This window comes from Styela clava, chromosome 4 (assembly GCF_964204865.1).
Source record: "Styela clava chromosome 4, kaStyClav1.hap1.2, whole genome shotgun sequence".
Taxonomy (NCBI): Eukaryota; Metazoa; Chordata; class Ascidiacea; order Stolidobranchia; family Styelidae; genus Styela; species Styela clava.
Window position 1 is genome coordinate 2,672,997 of NC_135253.1, and position 16,669 is coordinate 2,689,665.

Sequence of the window (16,669 nt, forward strand, 5' to 3'; positions counted from 1 at the left end):
TTTATTCCAGAATCGATTCGTTGTGGAATCGATTCCGGTGCATTGAAATCGATTCTTAGGGTTAAAACTTGGTTTGCAAACAAGTATTCACGTTCTGTGACAAGTTCTTCACAAATATGTATGTATAAACTAATCTATGGAGTTGCCACAACGCCGCAAACTTAACTATATTTTTACAATGTCCTTCTCACTCGTTTGCGCTGGTTGAGGGCACATGCCACTTTAGGCCATTTTTGTATATTTCCTCTTATTTATTGCGTTCATTACTTCTATTTACTTGGAGCAAGGGGCATCAAGAAAAGTAAAAAGTTTGTTGCAGTTTATAGGAAGTTTTACACCTCGGAAAGGAAACAGTCTGCAGTCAAACAGACCGGAATAGCAAAAGAACTCTTCCCTAGAAATAATGGAGCATGTATTGAAAATATAATTAGTGATGGTATGGGTATCTCTTAAATGACTGGCGGTGACATTGGTGAATTGACCAGGGAGGTGGAGGCTTGAGATGAAATATAAAAATATTTGAATGACAGAATTCTTGTCATATCTACGACCCACGAAGAAATGATGCAATGGTGGCAACAAAGCAACAACAAAAAACGTATCCAAACATCGCAGTTGCCGCCTAAATGTACCTCTGTGTCCCAGCAACATCCGCTGCATCGGAAAAAGCATTAAGCTTAGAGTAGCTTTCCATATCCAAATTCCGATCGAGCTTACAGGATGTCATGTGAACGAATTGAACTTTTTACTATGACAGTAATTGTTTGACACAAAGTGGACATTATCGTTTTGTTATTTAGGTATTATATCTTTGTTAAAAAACATTTTTTTGTTTTTGTTATGAAAAATATCTTTTATCATTACCTACTGTACCAATTGCTGGAAAACTTTCAGTGTACATTTTTGTTTTTCAATTTGCCGCTAGAAGGCTATTAAGTTTATTTATTTCAAAATTTTTTGTAGGCTCTAAGGGATTCGTTTTTTTTTGTGTGCGATTTTGTCTACTGTGACGGATTGAAAACCCATACTACTTGGTTTAGGCTTTCGTGTTTGATTCGCTAGTATTGTTTTAAGTAGATATGTTTTCTTGGTAAGCTACATCGAGGAATCGAGAATTGGAATCGAAAATTTAGGAATTGGATAAGAATCGAATACTTGTAAGTACTCATACTTAGCATCCTTGATAATGACTAAAAAGTCCTAATCCGCTAGCCTAAAAATTGTTTCCAATAATGAGCAAAACGGATTAAATACACTCATTGCAATGTCTTCCTATGCATAGGAAACAACGAGAATGATCATTGGTTAGACTGGCACACCAGAATAGACGATGCGCGTACAGTGATATGTTTCTATCGCCATTTCTTTCCAGAAATATGTAATTTCTTCTTGTTTGCCATTTTTTCATGCAATGTAATAACACTGCATATTGTGTGTTGATAGTCAGGCAAAGTTCGAGGCTAGATGTAATACGTAAATTTATGTGCTTCAATGTTTTGGACCAAATAAAGAAGTGTTCGCGGAGGGAGTTTCCCATTTTTAGAATTTGGAGGAATGGCTTCCACAACGAAATAAATCTGACATACAAAGATGAGCTCTTGCATAATTCTATAATGACAATTAAATATTTTTGCAGCTTGGAAGCTGAAAAAATATCGCTACGGCGTGGAATATACCCTTAGTTTAAGTACTGGTGCGATAGGGTTTTCCGTGTGTTTCCAGGGAGATGATCTTGAGGACTTTATGATATATTCGACTCTCATTGCGCTTGTGTGGATGCCTCGCCAGAGTTGGGGAAGCATGTGGTGATTATTTGTTGAGATAGTGAAACTAAATTGGACATCAAGGATGTTCGAGGAAATAATTACGACTTACAGCCAGGGTCAGCAATCTGTGGTTCGGATCCGGCCCGCGGAGTAATATAATTCTGCCCGCACCGCTTCACTGAATTATAGTAATAAAACGGCCGTTTTGACGATCATATTCTTTACGTAGCAGAATTTATTGTGAGACACTTGTAGACTAAATTATATTAAAGCCTAACTATTTAGTGAGCCACTCATTTAATGAGCCTATAATTTAATTATGATTAGACAAATGGCAACAAAATGCAGAAAAGTTGATGATGAGTACAAAGGGTTCAATGGCGCCCAAAATATTCAAATGGGATTTTTTGAGATGCAATGCAATGAGGAAATAAATCTATTTTCTATTTGAGAGATGTATCACTGCTTGATTTTCAATATAAAAAGTATCATTCGTTCGGTTTTCAACTTTTTAAAAATATGGGCGGCCCGCCAATGACTTGCAGTTGCTACCCTTAATGTTGGCCCGCGAGCAACAAAAAGTTGCCGACCCCGACCCCTGGCGACATAATCGAGCGAATACGGTCTAGCGAATTTGGGTCATTGCGTTTGCATATCAAGAACCATATTTTGTACCTACTTTAATGAAAATATTTTTTAATCGGACATCTGTTCGTATAATACTATAAACAACTGCGAAAGAAGGCGCATGATTTTTTATGAAGGCGCTAGATTAGAAGGCGCTACAATTTATAGAAACCGGGGACAGTGATCCGAATGGTGAGATTGCGATCATCAATGCATCAAAAACAGGGAAGTCTAGTTGCGCATTAAATGAGGACAAATAATCTATCGTGAACAAAATTACGCAGATGCGACAAGTAATAAATATGAGGTTTGATAGGTTGGAGCATCGCGTAAGAGTACATAAGAGCGCCCCGAGGACCCAACAATGTAATAATCAAGTGCCGATGAATCGATTGAGACGCTTCTTATGTATTCATTTTAACAAAGACAGAAATAAAATGAGGAGAAGATCATACAAAATTCTCTTCCACACTCCAATTTGAACAGCACAAGTTTATATTTTGCATGCATAACATAAACACATATTTTTAAATATTAGCTCTACTAAGAATCAAAGAATCGCTTTAACTGAGTTGCGTAGTTCAATCATTGGACGAAATGATGGCTGGTATTTTGGGTGACCGTACATTTGAACCCACGTACATTTGAACCCATGCGTATATCCACGGGTTCAATCTATATGCGGGTGCTAAAACCCATGGGTTAGGGTGCAGCATACAGGTGCAATTGTCATGGGTTCAAATGTACGTGGGTTCAAATGTAATGAAACCGGTATTTTGCAGTATGGAGTGCCCACTCGCCCTCAGAAGCCGCTACCTTGTAGTATATTTTAGGAAGTTCTGCTTGTGAAAAAGTCATCGTACTTTGGTTCCCCAAAATGCTTATTTCAAAATTCCCCTTTTTTTTCTGCTCGCGCCATGATTCAAATTTTCCCCCAAAATACTAAAATAGTAACATGTCAACTATGAGTAAGTTTTATCGTGTCATTTGACATCAAGAGTCCGGTCCGACAAATTGTAAAAAGTGAAACCCATATTTTTTTCCCTGTTATTCCACTTCACCACGTTCATATTATATTCTATTGTGATAATTAAATTGTAAATTCAATAATTTCATTTAAGACGAAATAAACAAGTATCGGTCAGATCATCGTGGCCAAAGAAAGATTCGCAAAGCTAATTGCGCACTCACGTCGAATACTGGCTATGTTTGTCAGTACTTAAATTTGCGAGCAGTTTTTCATCTATGAAAGGTAGCAAGTCAGCCCTCCGCACACGACTAACGGTCAACATTTGTATGCTCCATTAGGACTAGCAAACCAAGGCAAAATAAGGTCAAACATCGAGTCTCTTTCTCTTACGGCTGAAAAACGATGTCAAATATCCAACATAAGTAAATAAATATGTTTCATGTCTCGTTTGTTCTAAGATTCAAGAGTAATTCCACTAAATACAGATTTTTCTTTTTTATGTATCAATTTTGTACTTAATTTGTTGGTTTGTGGCCCGCGTCGTCAATGAGGTTCAAAAAGCGGCCCATGACATATTTTAAGTTTGATACCCCTAGTCTAAATTATTGTTTAACCCTAAAACTGAGCAGCAAGTGCGTCACAGTAACCCTGCCTATAGGCGTACATTCATCGGATATGCATCTCGAGTAATGACTTTTTAGTGATGATAAAACAGCGTACTAGTTTCTAGAATTTTGCGCTTGAAACCTCATAGTAACTCTTTCCTGTTTTCCAGTAATTCCTCTTGTTATTCTCGCGCTTTTTAATGACCCTAAAACTGAGCAGCAAGTGCGTCACAGTAACCCTGCCTATAGGCGTACATACATCGGATATGCATCTCGAGTATTGAATTTTTAGTGGTGATAAAACAGCGTACTAGTTTCCAGGATATTGCGTTTGAAACCTCATAGTAGCTCTTTCCTGTTTTCCAATAATTCCTCTTGTTATTCTCATGCTTTGTAATGATATTTATCAGGGTGGTCCAAGGTTGCGAGGTTGATGGGCCGCAAAAACGCGTGAGGACGTCTCGCGGGCCGCAGTCGGAGACAACCCGGAAGTGATCAAAACATCGCAAGTTTACTCACTTTATATATATATATATATAGGAATAAGAGTTTATCGTTCTAATCAGTTTTTCAAGGAAACTATATAAAGCTTTAGATATTTTAAAATTGCTTCTCGAGAAATACCATGGCCATTTCGGTATCATTTCTCGTGTTTGGTTTTGTAATGTCGCACAAAATTATATTCTTTCGTGACGGATATTACTTGAAAACACCTGAGACACTGTGGTTTAACGTTGGTATGGGTTAGGAAATACATTTCCTCTCAGTTTTCTTCGCTCACCTTTTTTCTACACTCATTGTATGGTAAATTGTTATATTTGGAGTCAGCAGGCCTAGTGCTGCCGTCAAAAAACAAGCAAGTCTGTTTTAGGTGGGACCTCGGACCCAGATATATATATATATATAAAAAAACTTGATCGTGCGGGGCTATGTCAGCTCTGCGGTTCGTCACTGCTGTCACATGGCCAATGCCTGAAAATAGAGGAGTGTTTGTACTAAAATAAAGGCACAAAACGCCTCTTCAAATGATGAGTTACCGTACTTGACGCGAGCTCATCCCATCGCCTTGGCCCTGTCTGCACAAAACAATTTATTCTCCTTTTATCGGCCACAGGACGTTCATTCCCATATAGGCACAGACTTGACGCTTATAGATACAACAATGAAATTCCGTGATTTTAACGAAAATCTAACCCGACATCGGGATTAGGGGAAGGACTATTTCCAGTTGGAATAGTTCAAAAATAAATCAAAATTGTTCCGTTGAAAAATACAAATATTTGCCAATGGTTTAGTAGTGTGCGGTAAAATTGCTCTGCGGGCCGCACGGAATGTGTCGGCGGCCCGCAGTTTGGACCACCCTGATATAGTCTATTCTATATGATTTTGTCATAGAAACTAAAATTAACATATGCATGTTTGTCTTTCCGTATTTCCCAAAGTATATTTACGCTTCAATACGTACATCGAACATGCACTTCGGGTAACCGATATGCTCAATTTATTTTATATCATGTCCTTTTATCGGCGATAAACTCGATTTTCTTTCAAACTGTGCTTGGCTGGTGTCTATCTAGATCGAGCTCGTGCGACTACCGGTACTTTGAACACTACATTCAAACCTCATCAAAAGTTTGCTTGTTTCAGATTAATTTGATTACTAACGTTTATCAAGTATATTATAACAATTGTTATACCATTCTCGCTTTTCCTTAAGTGCTTACTTTTCTATTGCATAGGTGCGCTTAGCTAGTAATTTTATTGAATAGGGAGGGTGTCCCTGGCCTAGAGTCTTAATTTTTTTTTAATTGTGAGAGAATTCATCGATAAATATTGTTTTGGCCCTCACAGATGTATTAAATGAATTAAAATACCTAAACCAGAGTGGTTCAAACCGCGGACGCATTCCGCGTGGCCCACAGAACAATTTTAGCGTGCATTAAAACCATTGGAATTTTTGAGTTATTTTTCCATCCAGCCCTTTTTCTAATCCCGATGTCGGGATTGACGTTTCCCGGAGTTTCAATGTTGTATCTGTAAACGTCAAGACAGTGCTATTATGGGAATGACGTCCTGCGATCTGTACAAGAAGAATAAATAGCCTAATTAAGGCCGTGCGATCCAGTTTTTGTAGCTGGCTCAGGAGTCTAAACTAAGACGGACTTGGCTAGCCCCAGGCCTTCTCACGCTACGAGTAATAAATTACCCACATATACCAATTCATCATACAATGAGTGTAAAGAGGAGTGACCGAGGGAAACGTGAGCTATTTCCTTTCCCACAACATCGTTGAACCACAGTGTCTGGTGTGTTTTTAGGTAATATCTGTCACGAAAGAATATAATTTTAAGCGAAATATAAATTTAAACTCGAGAATATATACCGAAAATACCACGGTATTTCTTGCGAAGCAATTTTAAAATAATTAAAGGCTCATAAGAACGGTATTCACGATGTTTTGGTCACTTTGGGGTTTTCTACGACTGCGGCCGGCGAGATCTCACAAGTTTTTGCGACCCGCAAACAATGAAACTGGTTAATGTATATATATTGAGGACTGACTCCATAACAAAATTGAAACTTTATGGACTTTTTGGACACCCTGTATATATGAAAGCAAACTAAATGTGGCAAATGTGATCTTTGGGTTGTAGCAAATTCCATATTGGTGGAACACCCAATACCATTAGGTATTCAATTATATTTAGACAATATGCATATAAATGATATAAAACCTCGGATGTAAATGTTAACTTGCGAACCCCTGAGCTGTATTGTCAGAACCCCGTTTGAAAACCACTGCAATTCAGCATATTATATCATTTTTGTAGTTTTGCTAAGAAGACGTCTTGTTATCCGGGCATAATGGCAACGTCTTGGTGGGTGTGGCGGGTGTCGATGCGTGGTTTAACCAACATTGTTTTTTTCGCGTCATGAAATGCCATTTTCATGTGTTTTTTTTTAGTTTCTGTTTGCATCTAGTGTATTTCATTTTGGTGAAAAATAAACTACTGACTGACTTTTTAGGTATTTCAAATACTTTTATCAACGTTGACAATTTTTATCGTTATTGGACACGTAGTGGACATAACGATCGTTTCAAAATTTTGTTGTTATTGTTATTGGACACGTAGTTGACATAACGATCGTTTCAAAATTTTGTTGTTATTGTTATTTTCATTATTATTTGTCTCCATCATTTTTAAAAAAATCGCTTTTCTCTACGAATACTGGACCAATTGCTTTGAAATTTTCAGTGGTTGAAGATAAAAATTTTCCCCAGAAGGCTATTACTTTTATTAATTTTAAATATTTCTGTTAGCTCTGTGAGATTTGTTTTTGTTTGCTATGTCGTCATTAAACGTTCTGCGGCAATTATTAGTAAACTACATGTGGCCCTCTGGCCAAAAAAGGTTGGACGACCCCGGCGTAGATGGTGGCACCAGTCAAATCGGAAAGGATCGTTCCAGACACATGGCAATATGCAGTTGGGTGTATAATTATATATATCTATTGTACATATCGTTGCTGTGCCGTACCTATTCATCCCGTGTATTGTACTAGAGTTTTATTTGTCTATTTCATGTCTGTTGTCCTACTATAACGCAGCAGTCCTAAACTGCAGTTATACTTGTTGGGGTACATGTCGCACATCCGTGTCTTACGCCAGTAAGGTCTTGAACATGTATCATGTCTCCATTATACCGTTCAAATAGTATGCAGATAGTGTTACATTTTTGAGGAAAATAAACATACATACATACAATAAAAAGATACCTGTAGCAGCGTTCATGTATGTGTTATTCAGATGTATGGACTTGATGGTGTAGGCGCATCGCTTCTTAAAGTGCTCCGTACGGAGCCTCAGGGCTCCGTGAGAGAAACCTAGGGACTCCGCGAGCTATTCGATTACTTGTCAAACTCCTGACTTGGCTATTCCGTAACTCTTCAAAGAAGCAATAACAGCATTAATAAAATTTGACAACAGTAGCGTCGGAATATGGCAACGAGGCGTTAATTCAAATATGACATTATCTATAAGCAGAAGCGCAGCCAGGATTTTTAAAAGGGAGGGGGGGGGGTCTTCGAAATTGGAATTTCCCGGGCAACATTATTTGCGATTAGACCACTCGTTGAGAAAAGACTTTTTAAGTGGATAACTAGTTTTCTGTCGCGCAAAATATTCAATCCATGGCCGATGCGAGCATTTATGTCCTGTCATAATAATTTAATTGTTCATCGCTAATCGCCTTTGAGTGAGTTGAGTGAGATTGCTATATATTACTGAAATGAAAAATACTATTTCTTTTCTAAAATAACATAAAAAACGTGGTAAACTGCCAACTATAAATAGATTGGAGTAAAAGTCGAGCAAAAGTCGAATGTGGCTCCGTCGGTAGTTTCAGAATGGATAAAAAGGTATTTCGAGCGCACAATTGACTGTGTTTCGATTTCAGTGACTAGGGTATAATTTCCATAGATAACTTAACATAACACCATAAGTTTTAATTTACAAAGTCTAAAAAAGCGTTTTTAATCTGTCGCGAGTCTGCTAAAACAAAACTTAAGGTGTTATCTTCCGTTTTAGGTTTTAGTTGCAGTATTTTATAAAGCCGCTTTTTAATCATATCTATATTAATTATTTTTTGCATCTTGTCGCCGATAATTATAAAATACTAACTTGTTTTTTCACACTGAACTCACAATTCCGCACAAGAACAAAAAAATAACCATCGTCATCCGCGTGAAACAATAGATGCATATGCGGAGGAAAATTTGTGATCTAGGGAGAATAAACCTCCACAAAAATGTTTACAGTCAAAAAACACGCCACGCTGATGAAAACAAATCTGCAATTTTAACAAAATGCAATCGCGTAAATTATGACTTCGATTGTTTTGCGATAACGTCAAATAGAATGGTAAAAACCAAGTTTGTAAGCGGCTATGGCACCTTTATTTATCGATATTTCTTCCCAGTTGGTTTCGATACAGCGCGGGCCACTCAAAATGCTTCCGCGGGCCACGATTTGGACGACCCTGATCTACGCCGTGACATGCACAAGGAAAGACCGATAACCACATCCCATCTCAATACCAAAACAAGAGAGCTACGCCCAAATATATGGACACGTCTGTTCGCAGTACAGTACGGTTTACCGTAACGTCAGATCACAGTCTACAAATATATTCAAACCAAGCGAAGCAGTACAGTAGGGCACAAAATGGCGTCCGATGTTGCAGAACGTTTAATGACGTCATAGCAAACAAAAACAAATCTCACAGAGCTAACAGAAATATTTAAAATGAATAAAAGTAATAGACTTATGGGGAAAAATTTTATCTTCAACCACTGAAAATTTCAAAGCAATTGGTCCAGTATTCGAAGAGAAAAGCGATTTCTTCAAAACGTGTCATAGAACAAGGACACTATAAACAACAACAACATAATATTGAAACGATCGCTATGTCCACAACGTGTCCAATAAAATCAGCACTTTGATTGTTTATCGTCTGTGCGACCCTGCGCCTCATATTGTTGCACACATTTGCATGCTTGCGTGGTTGACATTGCCCCCATTTCCATTACTTCGCAAAATTATATTGGTTAAAAGTCATATCTCTGTCCGTAGAATGTAATAAGACATTTCATGTATGGTCATGACTGAAAAGATACTATCGGTAATAACATTTAAAGTGAGGTTTTTGAAGTTTACACAACGAGAAAACTCGAGATGTATCTCTGTCCGGTATAATGTAATAATCCATTTCATGTATGGTCAGGAACGAAACGATATTACGGGTAATAACATTTAAAATTGAGGTATTAGAAGTGTACACAGGAAGAAACGCTAGTTCTATAAATAAAATCGAGTTGTATCTCTGTCCGGTAGAATGTAATAAGCCATTTTATGTATGGTCATGACTGAAAAGATATTATCGGTAATAACATTTAAAAGTGAGGTTTTCGAAGTTTACACCGGGAAAACCCTAGTTCTTCTTTGAAGCCCCATTTGCAATCCTTTATTAGGAACGAACTAGCAGCAATATTCTTACTACAGCTAATTGCGTTTGTACATGATTTGGCATGTACATAATCTTTGGTAATCGTACATTTGCACATGTATATCCGCGGGTTCAATCTATATGAGGGTGCCAAAATCCATGGGTTAGGGTTATTATGGGTTCAAATATCCGTAGAAAAGAAAAATTTAATAGGTGCAATTGTCGTGGGTTAAAATGTGATGGAACCATATTTTTTATTTGAGATGTTTTCTGTGTGCCTTTTTACGCACAATCGGCGCCCAGAAATTTTATTATATTACGCAAATATATCTTATCATTTTCTGATCCACTCATTTGAATTTTATGCCGGTCCGTTACTACATTTTATTAAATTTTACTGGTGTAGGGAAGCCAGAACCATTCGGCTAATACGTGTACCACTACCACCCTACGACGCCAAGTAATCCACCAATCATTACACTCGTAATTATCTCCTGTAGGATTCGAATGTGTGAGTCCGCCGATTGTATGTACGGTATCCATCAGAGGTGCGGTGACGCGTTGCACAGTGCGTCAAATGCGAAACTAAAATGAAATTCATATTGATAGAACATAACGGTAAGAATCTATTCTGAGTAGAAGCGAACGTGGTCTGGCATTCGAAAAAGTTCCCGTTAATTTATTGAAGAACGAAAATGGAAACAACATGAAAAAGTTAAAAGTAGTTGTACATAAAAAACAATAGAAATGGAATTGAGAAAAATTATGAAGGGGTTTAACTGACTAACTAATACCCGACATGGAGTTGTAACTGGACGAGAGGAGGTGGTTCGCCATATAATTGGGACGTCTGATCTGCCTTCTTTCTCACCTGGTTATGTGGATTCTTGAATGATCCTATACCCGACATGGACTGGTAATTTTAACCGCACAAGATGCTGTGGTCCCCTTATGATTAAGCAGTCTTATAGTTTCTCTCCCCCCCCCCCCCCCATTAACCCTGGGGTGATATTCAGATTTGTATTGAAATGTACATCAAATTAAAAAGCATATCATTAAGAGATCAAAAACATGGAAACATGGTACGATACAAAATGTGGAAAAAATGCACAAAAACAATTTAAATAAAATAAATAAAAACATATTAGAGTAACTGGCTAAATAATTCATACCCGACATGGAATGGTAACCAGACACGAGGCTGTGATAGTCACATGATCAAGCTCTCTCATAGCTTTCTTTCCCCCAGGATAAATATTAAGATCTTACCTCATCCCATACCCGACATGGACTGGTAACAAGGCGCTTGTGTGTCGCCATATGAATAAGCCGTCTTATGGGCTTTCCACTATCCAGGGATAATTACAAAATTGTTACAAAAATGGACTAAAAAAGTATAAAATGACCAATAAAAACACAATATATAAGTGGTTCGATAATAAATAAAGCACAAGCATGATATGATGAATCTGGCAAATTGGCGGATATTTGAACAATCGCAGTAAGATAATCTAGGTAAGCTAGTTTTATGAATTAATTTTACATTTGACATAACGGATTACCGGTGTTTATTTATTGTGTATTGTTTCATATTGATACTAGTCTCCCAAATGACATTTATTAATGCTCTATATTCTTTTCAAATCAATGCTGCCTGGCATGTTTCGTAATGATTTAAATTATTTTTACCTTGCTGTCAAATACCTAGGTACATGAAGCCTTAAAAGCGATAGCTCCAATATAATAGTATTTTGTTTATTACATAACCCGTACAATACACATAGCTAGTATTGAGATTCGGATCGATAGTCAAATAATAAAATATAGCCCTGCACATAACGCGCCCATAAAAACAGAGTTTTATAAAAGTTTGGTAGATATATTGAGCAGCTATTGCAACTAATACAAATTCTTAATAGTGTATCATCTTTGAATCAATACACGCTATAAGAAACTTCAAACTTTGGCCACCAGATTTTTTTTAAAACTTCCTTTTAACCATAATATTTTTGACACTTTCCAAAAGAAGTACAGTATCTAAAATACAATTCTTCCGGATCAATATCCACAATTCCTATACCTTGGGTCACATAGTTTCGAGAATAGCTCATACACTAAACACCATATCTGATCACTTGCTTTGCCCCATAATTAATTGCACCGAAACAAACAAAAAAGTCTTCTGGGGAAGGGAGACATGGAAAAACCACCTATCGATGTTCGAAGACCAAACTCTTACAAACAATATAATAAAGAATTCTTTCGAGTCTACCCTCAGTGAACTGGAAAAAGACAATTGGTAACCTTGAAAATGAAAAAAGCTAGTCTCGATTCCCAAAAATGTCGGTAAAGATAAAAAAAAAACAGACACCGAAAAATGTAGATGAACTCATAAATGAAGGGTAAGGGAGAAATATATTTAAAATTGAACAACTGACATTCCAAATACAAATTCTACAGAATGAGCAAAACAAATTAGACACCATAATGGCAAACGTGAATGATTTGGAACAAAACGAAAAATCGGCTTTTTATGATAAAATCAAACAAACCACAATAAAAAGGTTATAGACGCCAAACAACGACTAGTCACTAGTGTAAGGCTTTTATGTCAATTTATGGTGGGAAGAACACAAGACAAACGATTACTACCAGTGATATCGCTAAAGAGTTCGTCCAAAGTATCTATTTAAGATATTTTATATTGGAACAACCTGTCACCAGCGACGAAATTAAAACTCTGCATAATCACGCAAAACAACAAATCACCTGGGATAGACGAACTCAGTAAGGAATTTTACATAACTTTGTTGATTTTACGCTCACCCGAGCATGACATTATAAAGCAAAACTGACTTATTCAGTCACTCTTCCCCGATTGACTTGCATCATATTTACTTTTTATTTCCTGAATTAAATTCGCTCAGCAAGTCATGATGATATCATCCAATTCATATCTTTTTTTTTTTTTTTACATTTATTTAACGTCATCTGTTCATCAATAAATCAACACGGTGTCGTTGACACGATGACTTTTGCAGTCTTTCGCGACTCCGCGTCAATTGCGATATATTGTATGCATGTATACTTCAGTCTTCAATTGATTTTTGTATTATCATTATATATAATTGTTTAATTGCGTACAATATTTCATGCACGACGAAATAAAACTTCTGAGTTCTGAGTTTGTGAAACACTATAAAAATAAAATTCACACAAATTATCACTAATGTTTTTTCATTCGACCCTATTCCCAATTCCTCTGCAATAGCAAAAGTCAAGCTTTTATATAGAAAAAAACTAAAAAATTAGGGACCCATTACTACCCCTAATTAATCATTTCAAAAATTATAGTCAAACATCTAAAACCAGTCATGTCCAGTGCTCCTCAGAAATGCTATCTAACCCAAAGGATTTTAACTAAAGCCAGTTTCAAGCCGATATTATCAAATTGGTGTGGTATCTTTCTGAAATATGAGGTACAAAATATGGTAATCCCGAAGTATGAGTACTCGGTTACAGTTAGGCCATAATTTTATTCCGATTTTCCTTGTATTAGTTCTATTACGAACTAGAGGACTGTCCGTGTTAGTCAAATAAATATCCCCCTGTTTGAAGATTTCAGTCCCATTACACAAATTGATGTAAAATAGGTGAATAAAATTAGTTACCTCTCAAGGAGTTCTTTACCAAGGTCCTCGAAACCCCCTCATGTCTCCAGATGAAATGCAAGATTCTGCAAGGGATCACTATTAGACAGGGGCGCAGCCAGGGGGTGTGTGTGTGGGGGGGGGGGATTACAGTTGCGATTCACCTAAGGCTTTCTCTAACAGACAGAACCAATTAATGTGAAAATCTTTGTTTTATGGTATTTTACTCTTACTGCGCCAATCATATGTGTTCAATTTCTAATTTTGCATGAAGCACGTCAGCACAGTTTTTTTCAATTCTGAAATGTCACAGGTTATCTATGCGAACTTATTGGTTTTTTAATTATAAGACGAGAATACAACAGACACAATAGGAATTTAAATGCTTGAAAAAGTCTATGATCAGCTTTATAAATATTTTCATTCAGAGGTCAGTAATGATCATATTGTTTGCTTGAAACTGGTACCGTAATTAAAAAACTGATATTAAATATCAGAATAAAATTAATTTGTGTTGTGAATTCACTCCTTATATGATAGCTGCATTTAACATTTTTGCTGATGTGAACTCACAGTTCTGCCTGAAATATGAAAGCCAAACTTCGATGTCAGCCGTTGCGTGAAAATTGATACTTGTGTATTAAAAAGGTCCTTTATTGATACAGTTTATTACCATTAAGGTCGGCCGCCAAAGAGATCACGGTGACGGTGTAAAAAAATTCTGCGTTGTTACAGAGTTTTCAGACTTCAATAAGTTTTCTGAAGGAGTTATCTACAATACTCGTTTTCCGATAATCGTTGAAAATATTTGAAAATTAAAAAAAAAGATTTTGTTCATCACTAATCACATCATATAAAATCGACATAATTAACATTAAATTAAAAGTTCTAAAATAGTTTCACATTTCATGCCCATTTAATCGATGCTACATGCGAGTACATTGTTTTTGTTTATATAAACGATTATAATGCCACTGACATCCGTATATTTGTATTTCTCTTTCAAAATTAATTTGAAGTTCGAAATTAGTTTGAGAACCACTGGCATATATCATTTGTTCAGTTTCTATATTGATGTCGTTTCTAAATTGTCTAGATTCCACTTTGTTCTCCCGACGTCTGGCAAAGGGAAGTGAGCTACACAACAATCTGGAATTTACTCAACACAGATTCGCTGTGAACTGCACACAATTTTTAGTTTGTAAACACCTTGTGACATTGTTGGTACAAAAATCCTGGCTGCGCCCCTGCTATCAGATGACATTCTACAAGCTGACTAAGCCAAGTTCGCTACCCTCAAGACATGGTAGCTGTTTGAATAAGATTCTTAAATTACATATGCAATCAAATGCAGCCTACCTGACCTATACCTCGGAAATGCAGTGGCTGTAAAAGCAATGATCACAATTCATTAAACCAGAGGAGAAACTACAGTGCAGAGCATTCTGCAAAACAAGAGAGAAATGTAGCATGACGAATCACCTTGCAACAGTGTATCGACAGAAGGATTCCGCAGTGGAGTTAGCAGCATCTGCTAACCATTCTGAACAGAGAAACAACATAACAGAGATCACAATAATCAATGCCACCATAACAGCCCATGATGGTTGTCTACGCCACAAACATATTTCTGCATATACAGCAGTGGAGCCAACATATGTCTTACATCATTAGGCCTTCTAAATACATTCGGTCTACACCAATGTAATCCAACACCATGTAAGGAGGTTATGCAAACTGTCGAAAATTTCCGAATGGCCTGTCACGGCTCGGCTGTGGGGTGCATGAATACGCTCGCCACCGCACCTCTGATTACCATCTGTGAGTTCCTCTACAGGATGGCTATGTGTGAGAGGCATGCTGGACTCCTCATCGCCGCAGGTTGGTTCATGTTATCGCTGGTCGGTTGTAGCTTCCTCCACCATCAAGTCCATGCTTCTGAAAACAAAATAACTAGCTAACTAATGCCATACCCAACATGGACTGGTAACCAGACGAGAGGCTATGGTTCACCATATAATTAAGCTGTCTTATCGGCTTTCCGGTCCCCCTGGATAAATATGTAAACCCGATCCGATATGCTTCCATGCCACCATGTAATTCTCTGGCAGCAAGTTCACAGACAAAATTTGGTGCTGCGAAGCATGTGTACCAAGATGGCGCACAACCTGGACATAGTTAGGATTCAGGTTGTGCATCATCTTGGTGCACATACTTCTGGAGCACCTAAAATTGTATATTTGTTCCAATATTATGCCTGAACAAACATAACTGCATTGAACTCAACAACCTTCCAAATTCCGATGGATGCCATCTAATCACTATCATTAGGACATTGATAAAATCATCATTCAGGGTAAGATATAACAGCACTGTTCACAGCTGCATTAAGCAGCAAACACATCAAACCCCAACCTCCAGCCTGCTTACCTTAATAGTTATCTAAAAACAATCTATGCGCAAAACTAAGAACCTATAAAGGATTCTTAGCCAAAAGCACTTTTAGTAACACTGATGCATTCCATCATAGGATGAGGGAACAACTACCTAACCTATGAAGAAAATCCACTGGTGTTATTGAAAGTGCTTAGTTTTTTCGTACAGACTGTTTTCAGGTAGCTAAAAAGGCAAGCATACTGGTTGTTCGGGGTAAGGGGTACGCTGTGTTTGCTGTCTAATACAGCTATGAACAGTGATGTTCTGCCCTACCTTGAATGATGATTTATCAATTTCCTGATGATAGTGATTGGCTGACATCCATTGGAATTGAGAAGGATGTTGAGTCCAATGCATGTATCTCTGCTCGGGTATAATTATGGGACAAATATACAGTTTCGTCTGTGAACTCCAGGCCGACTCAGGCCGAAGAAATGTACGGTGGCATGGAAGTGATGGGCCAATCCAAAGTTTTTGACTGTTCGCACAACTTCCTTACATAGTGTTAGATTACATTGTTGTAGACCAAACATATAAAGAGGATAATTCTGCAAAACATATACTGGTTACACTGTCTGGATATGTAGAAATACATTTGTCTGGTAAGACG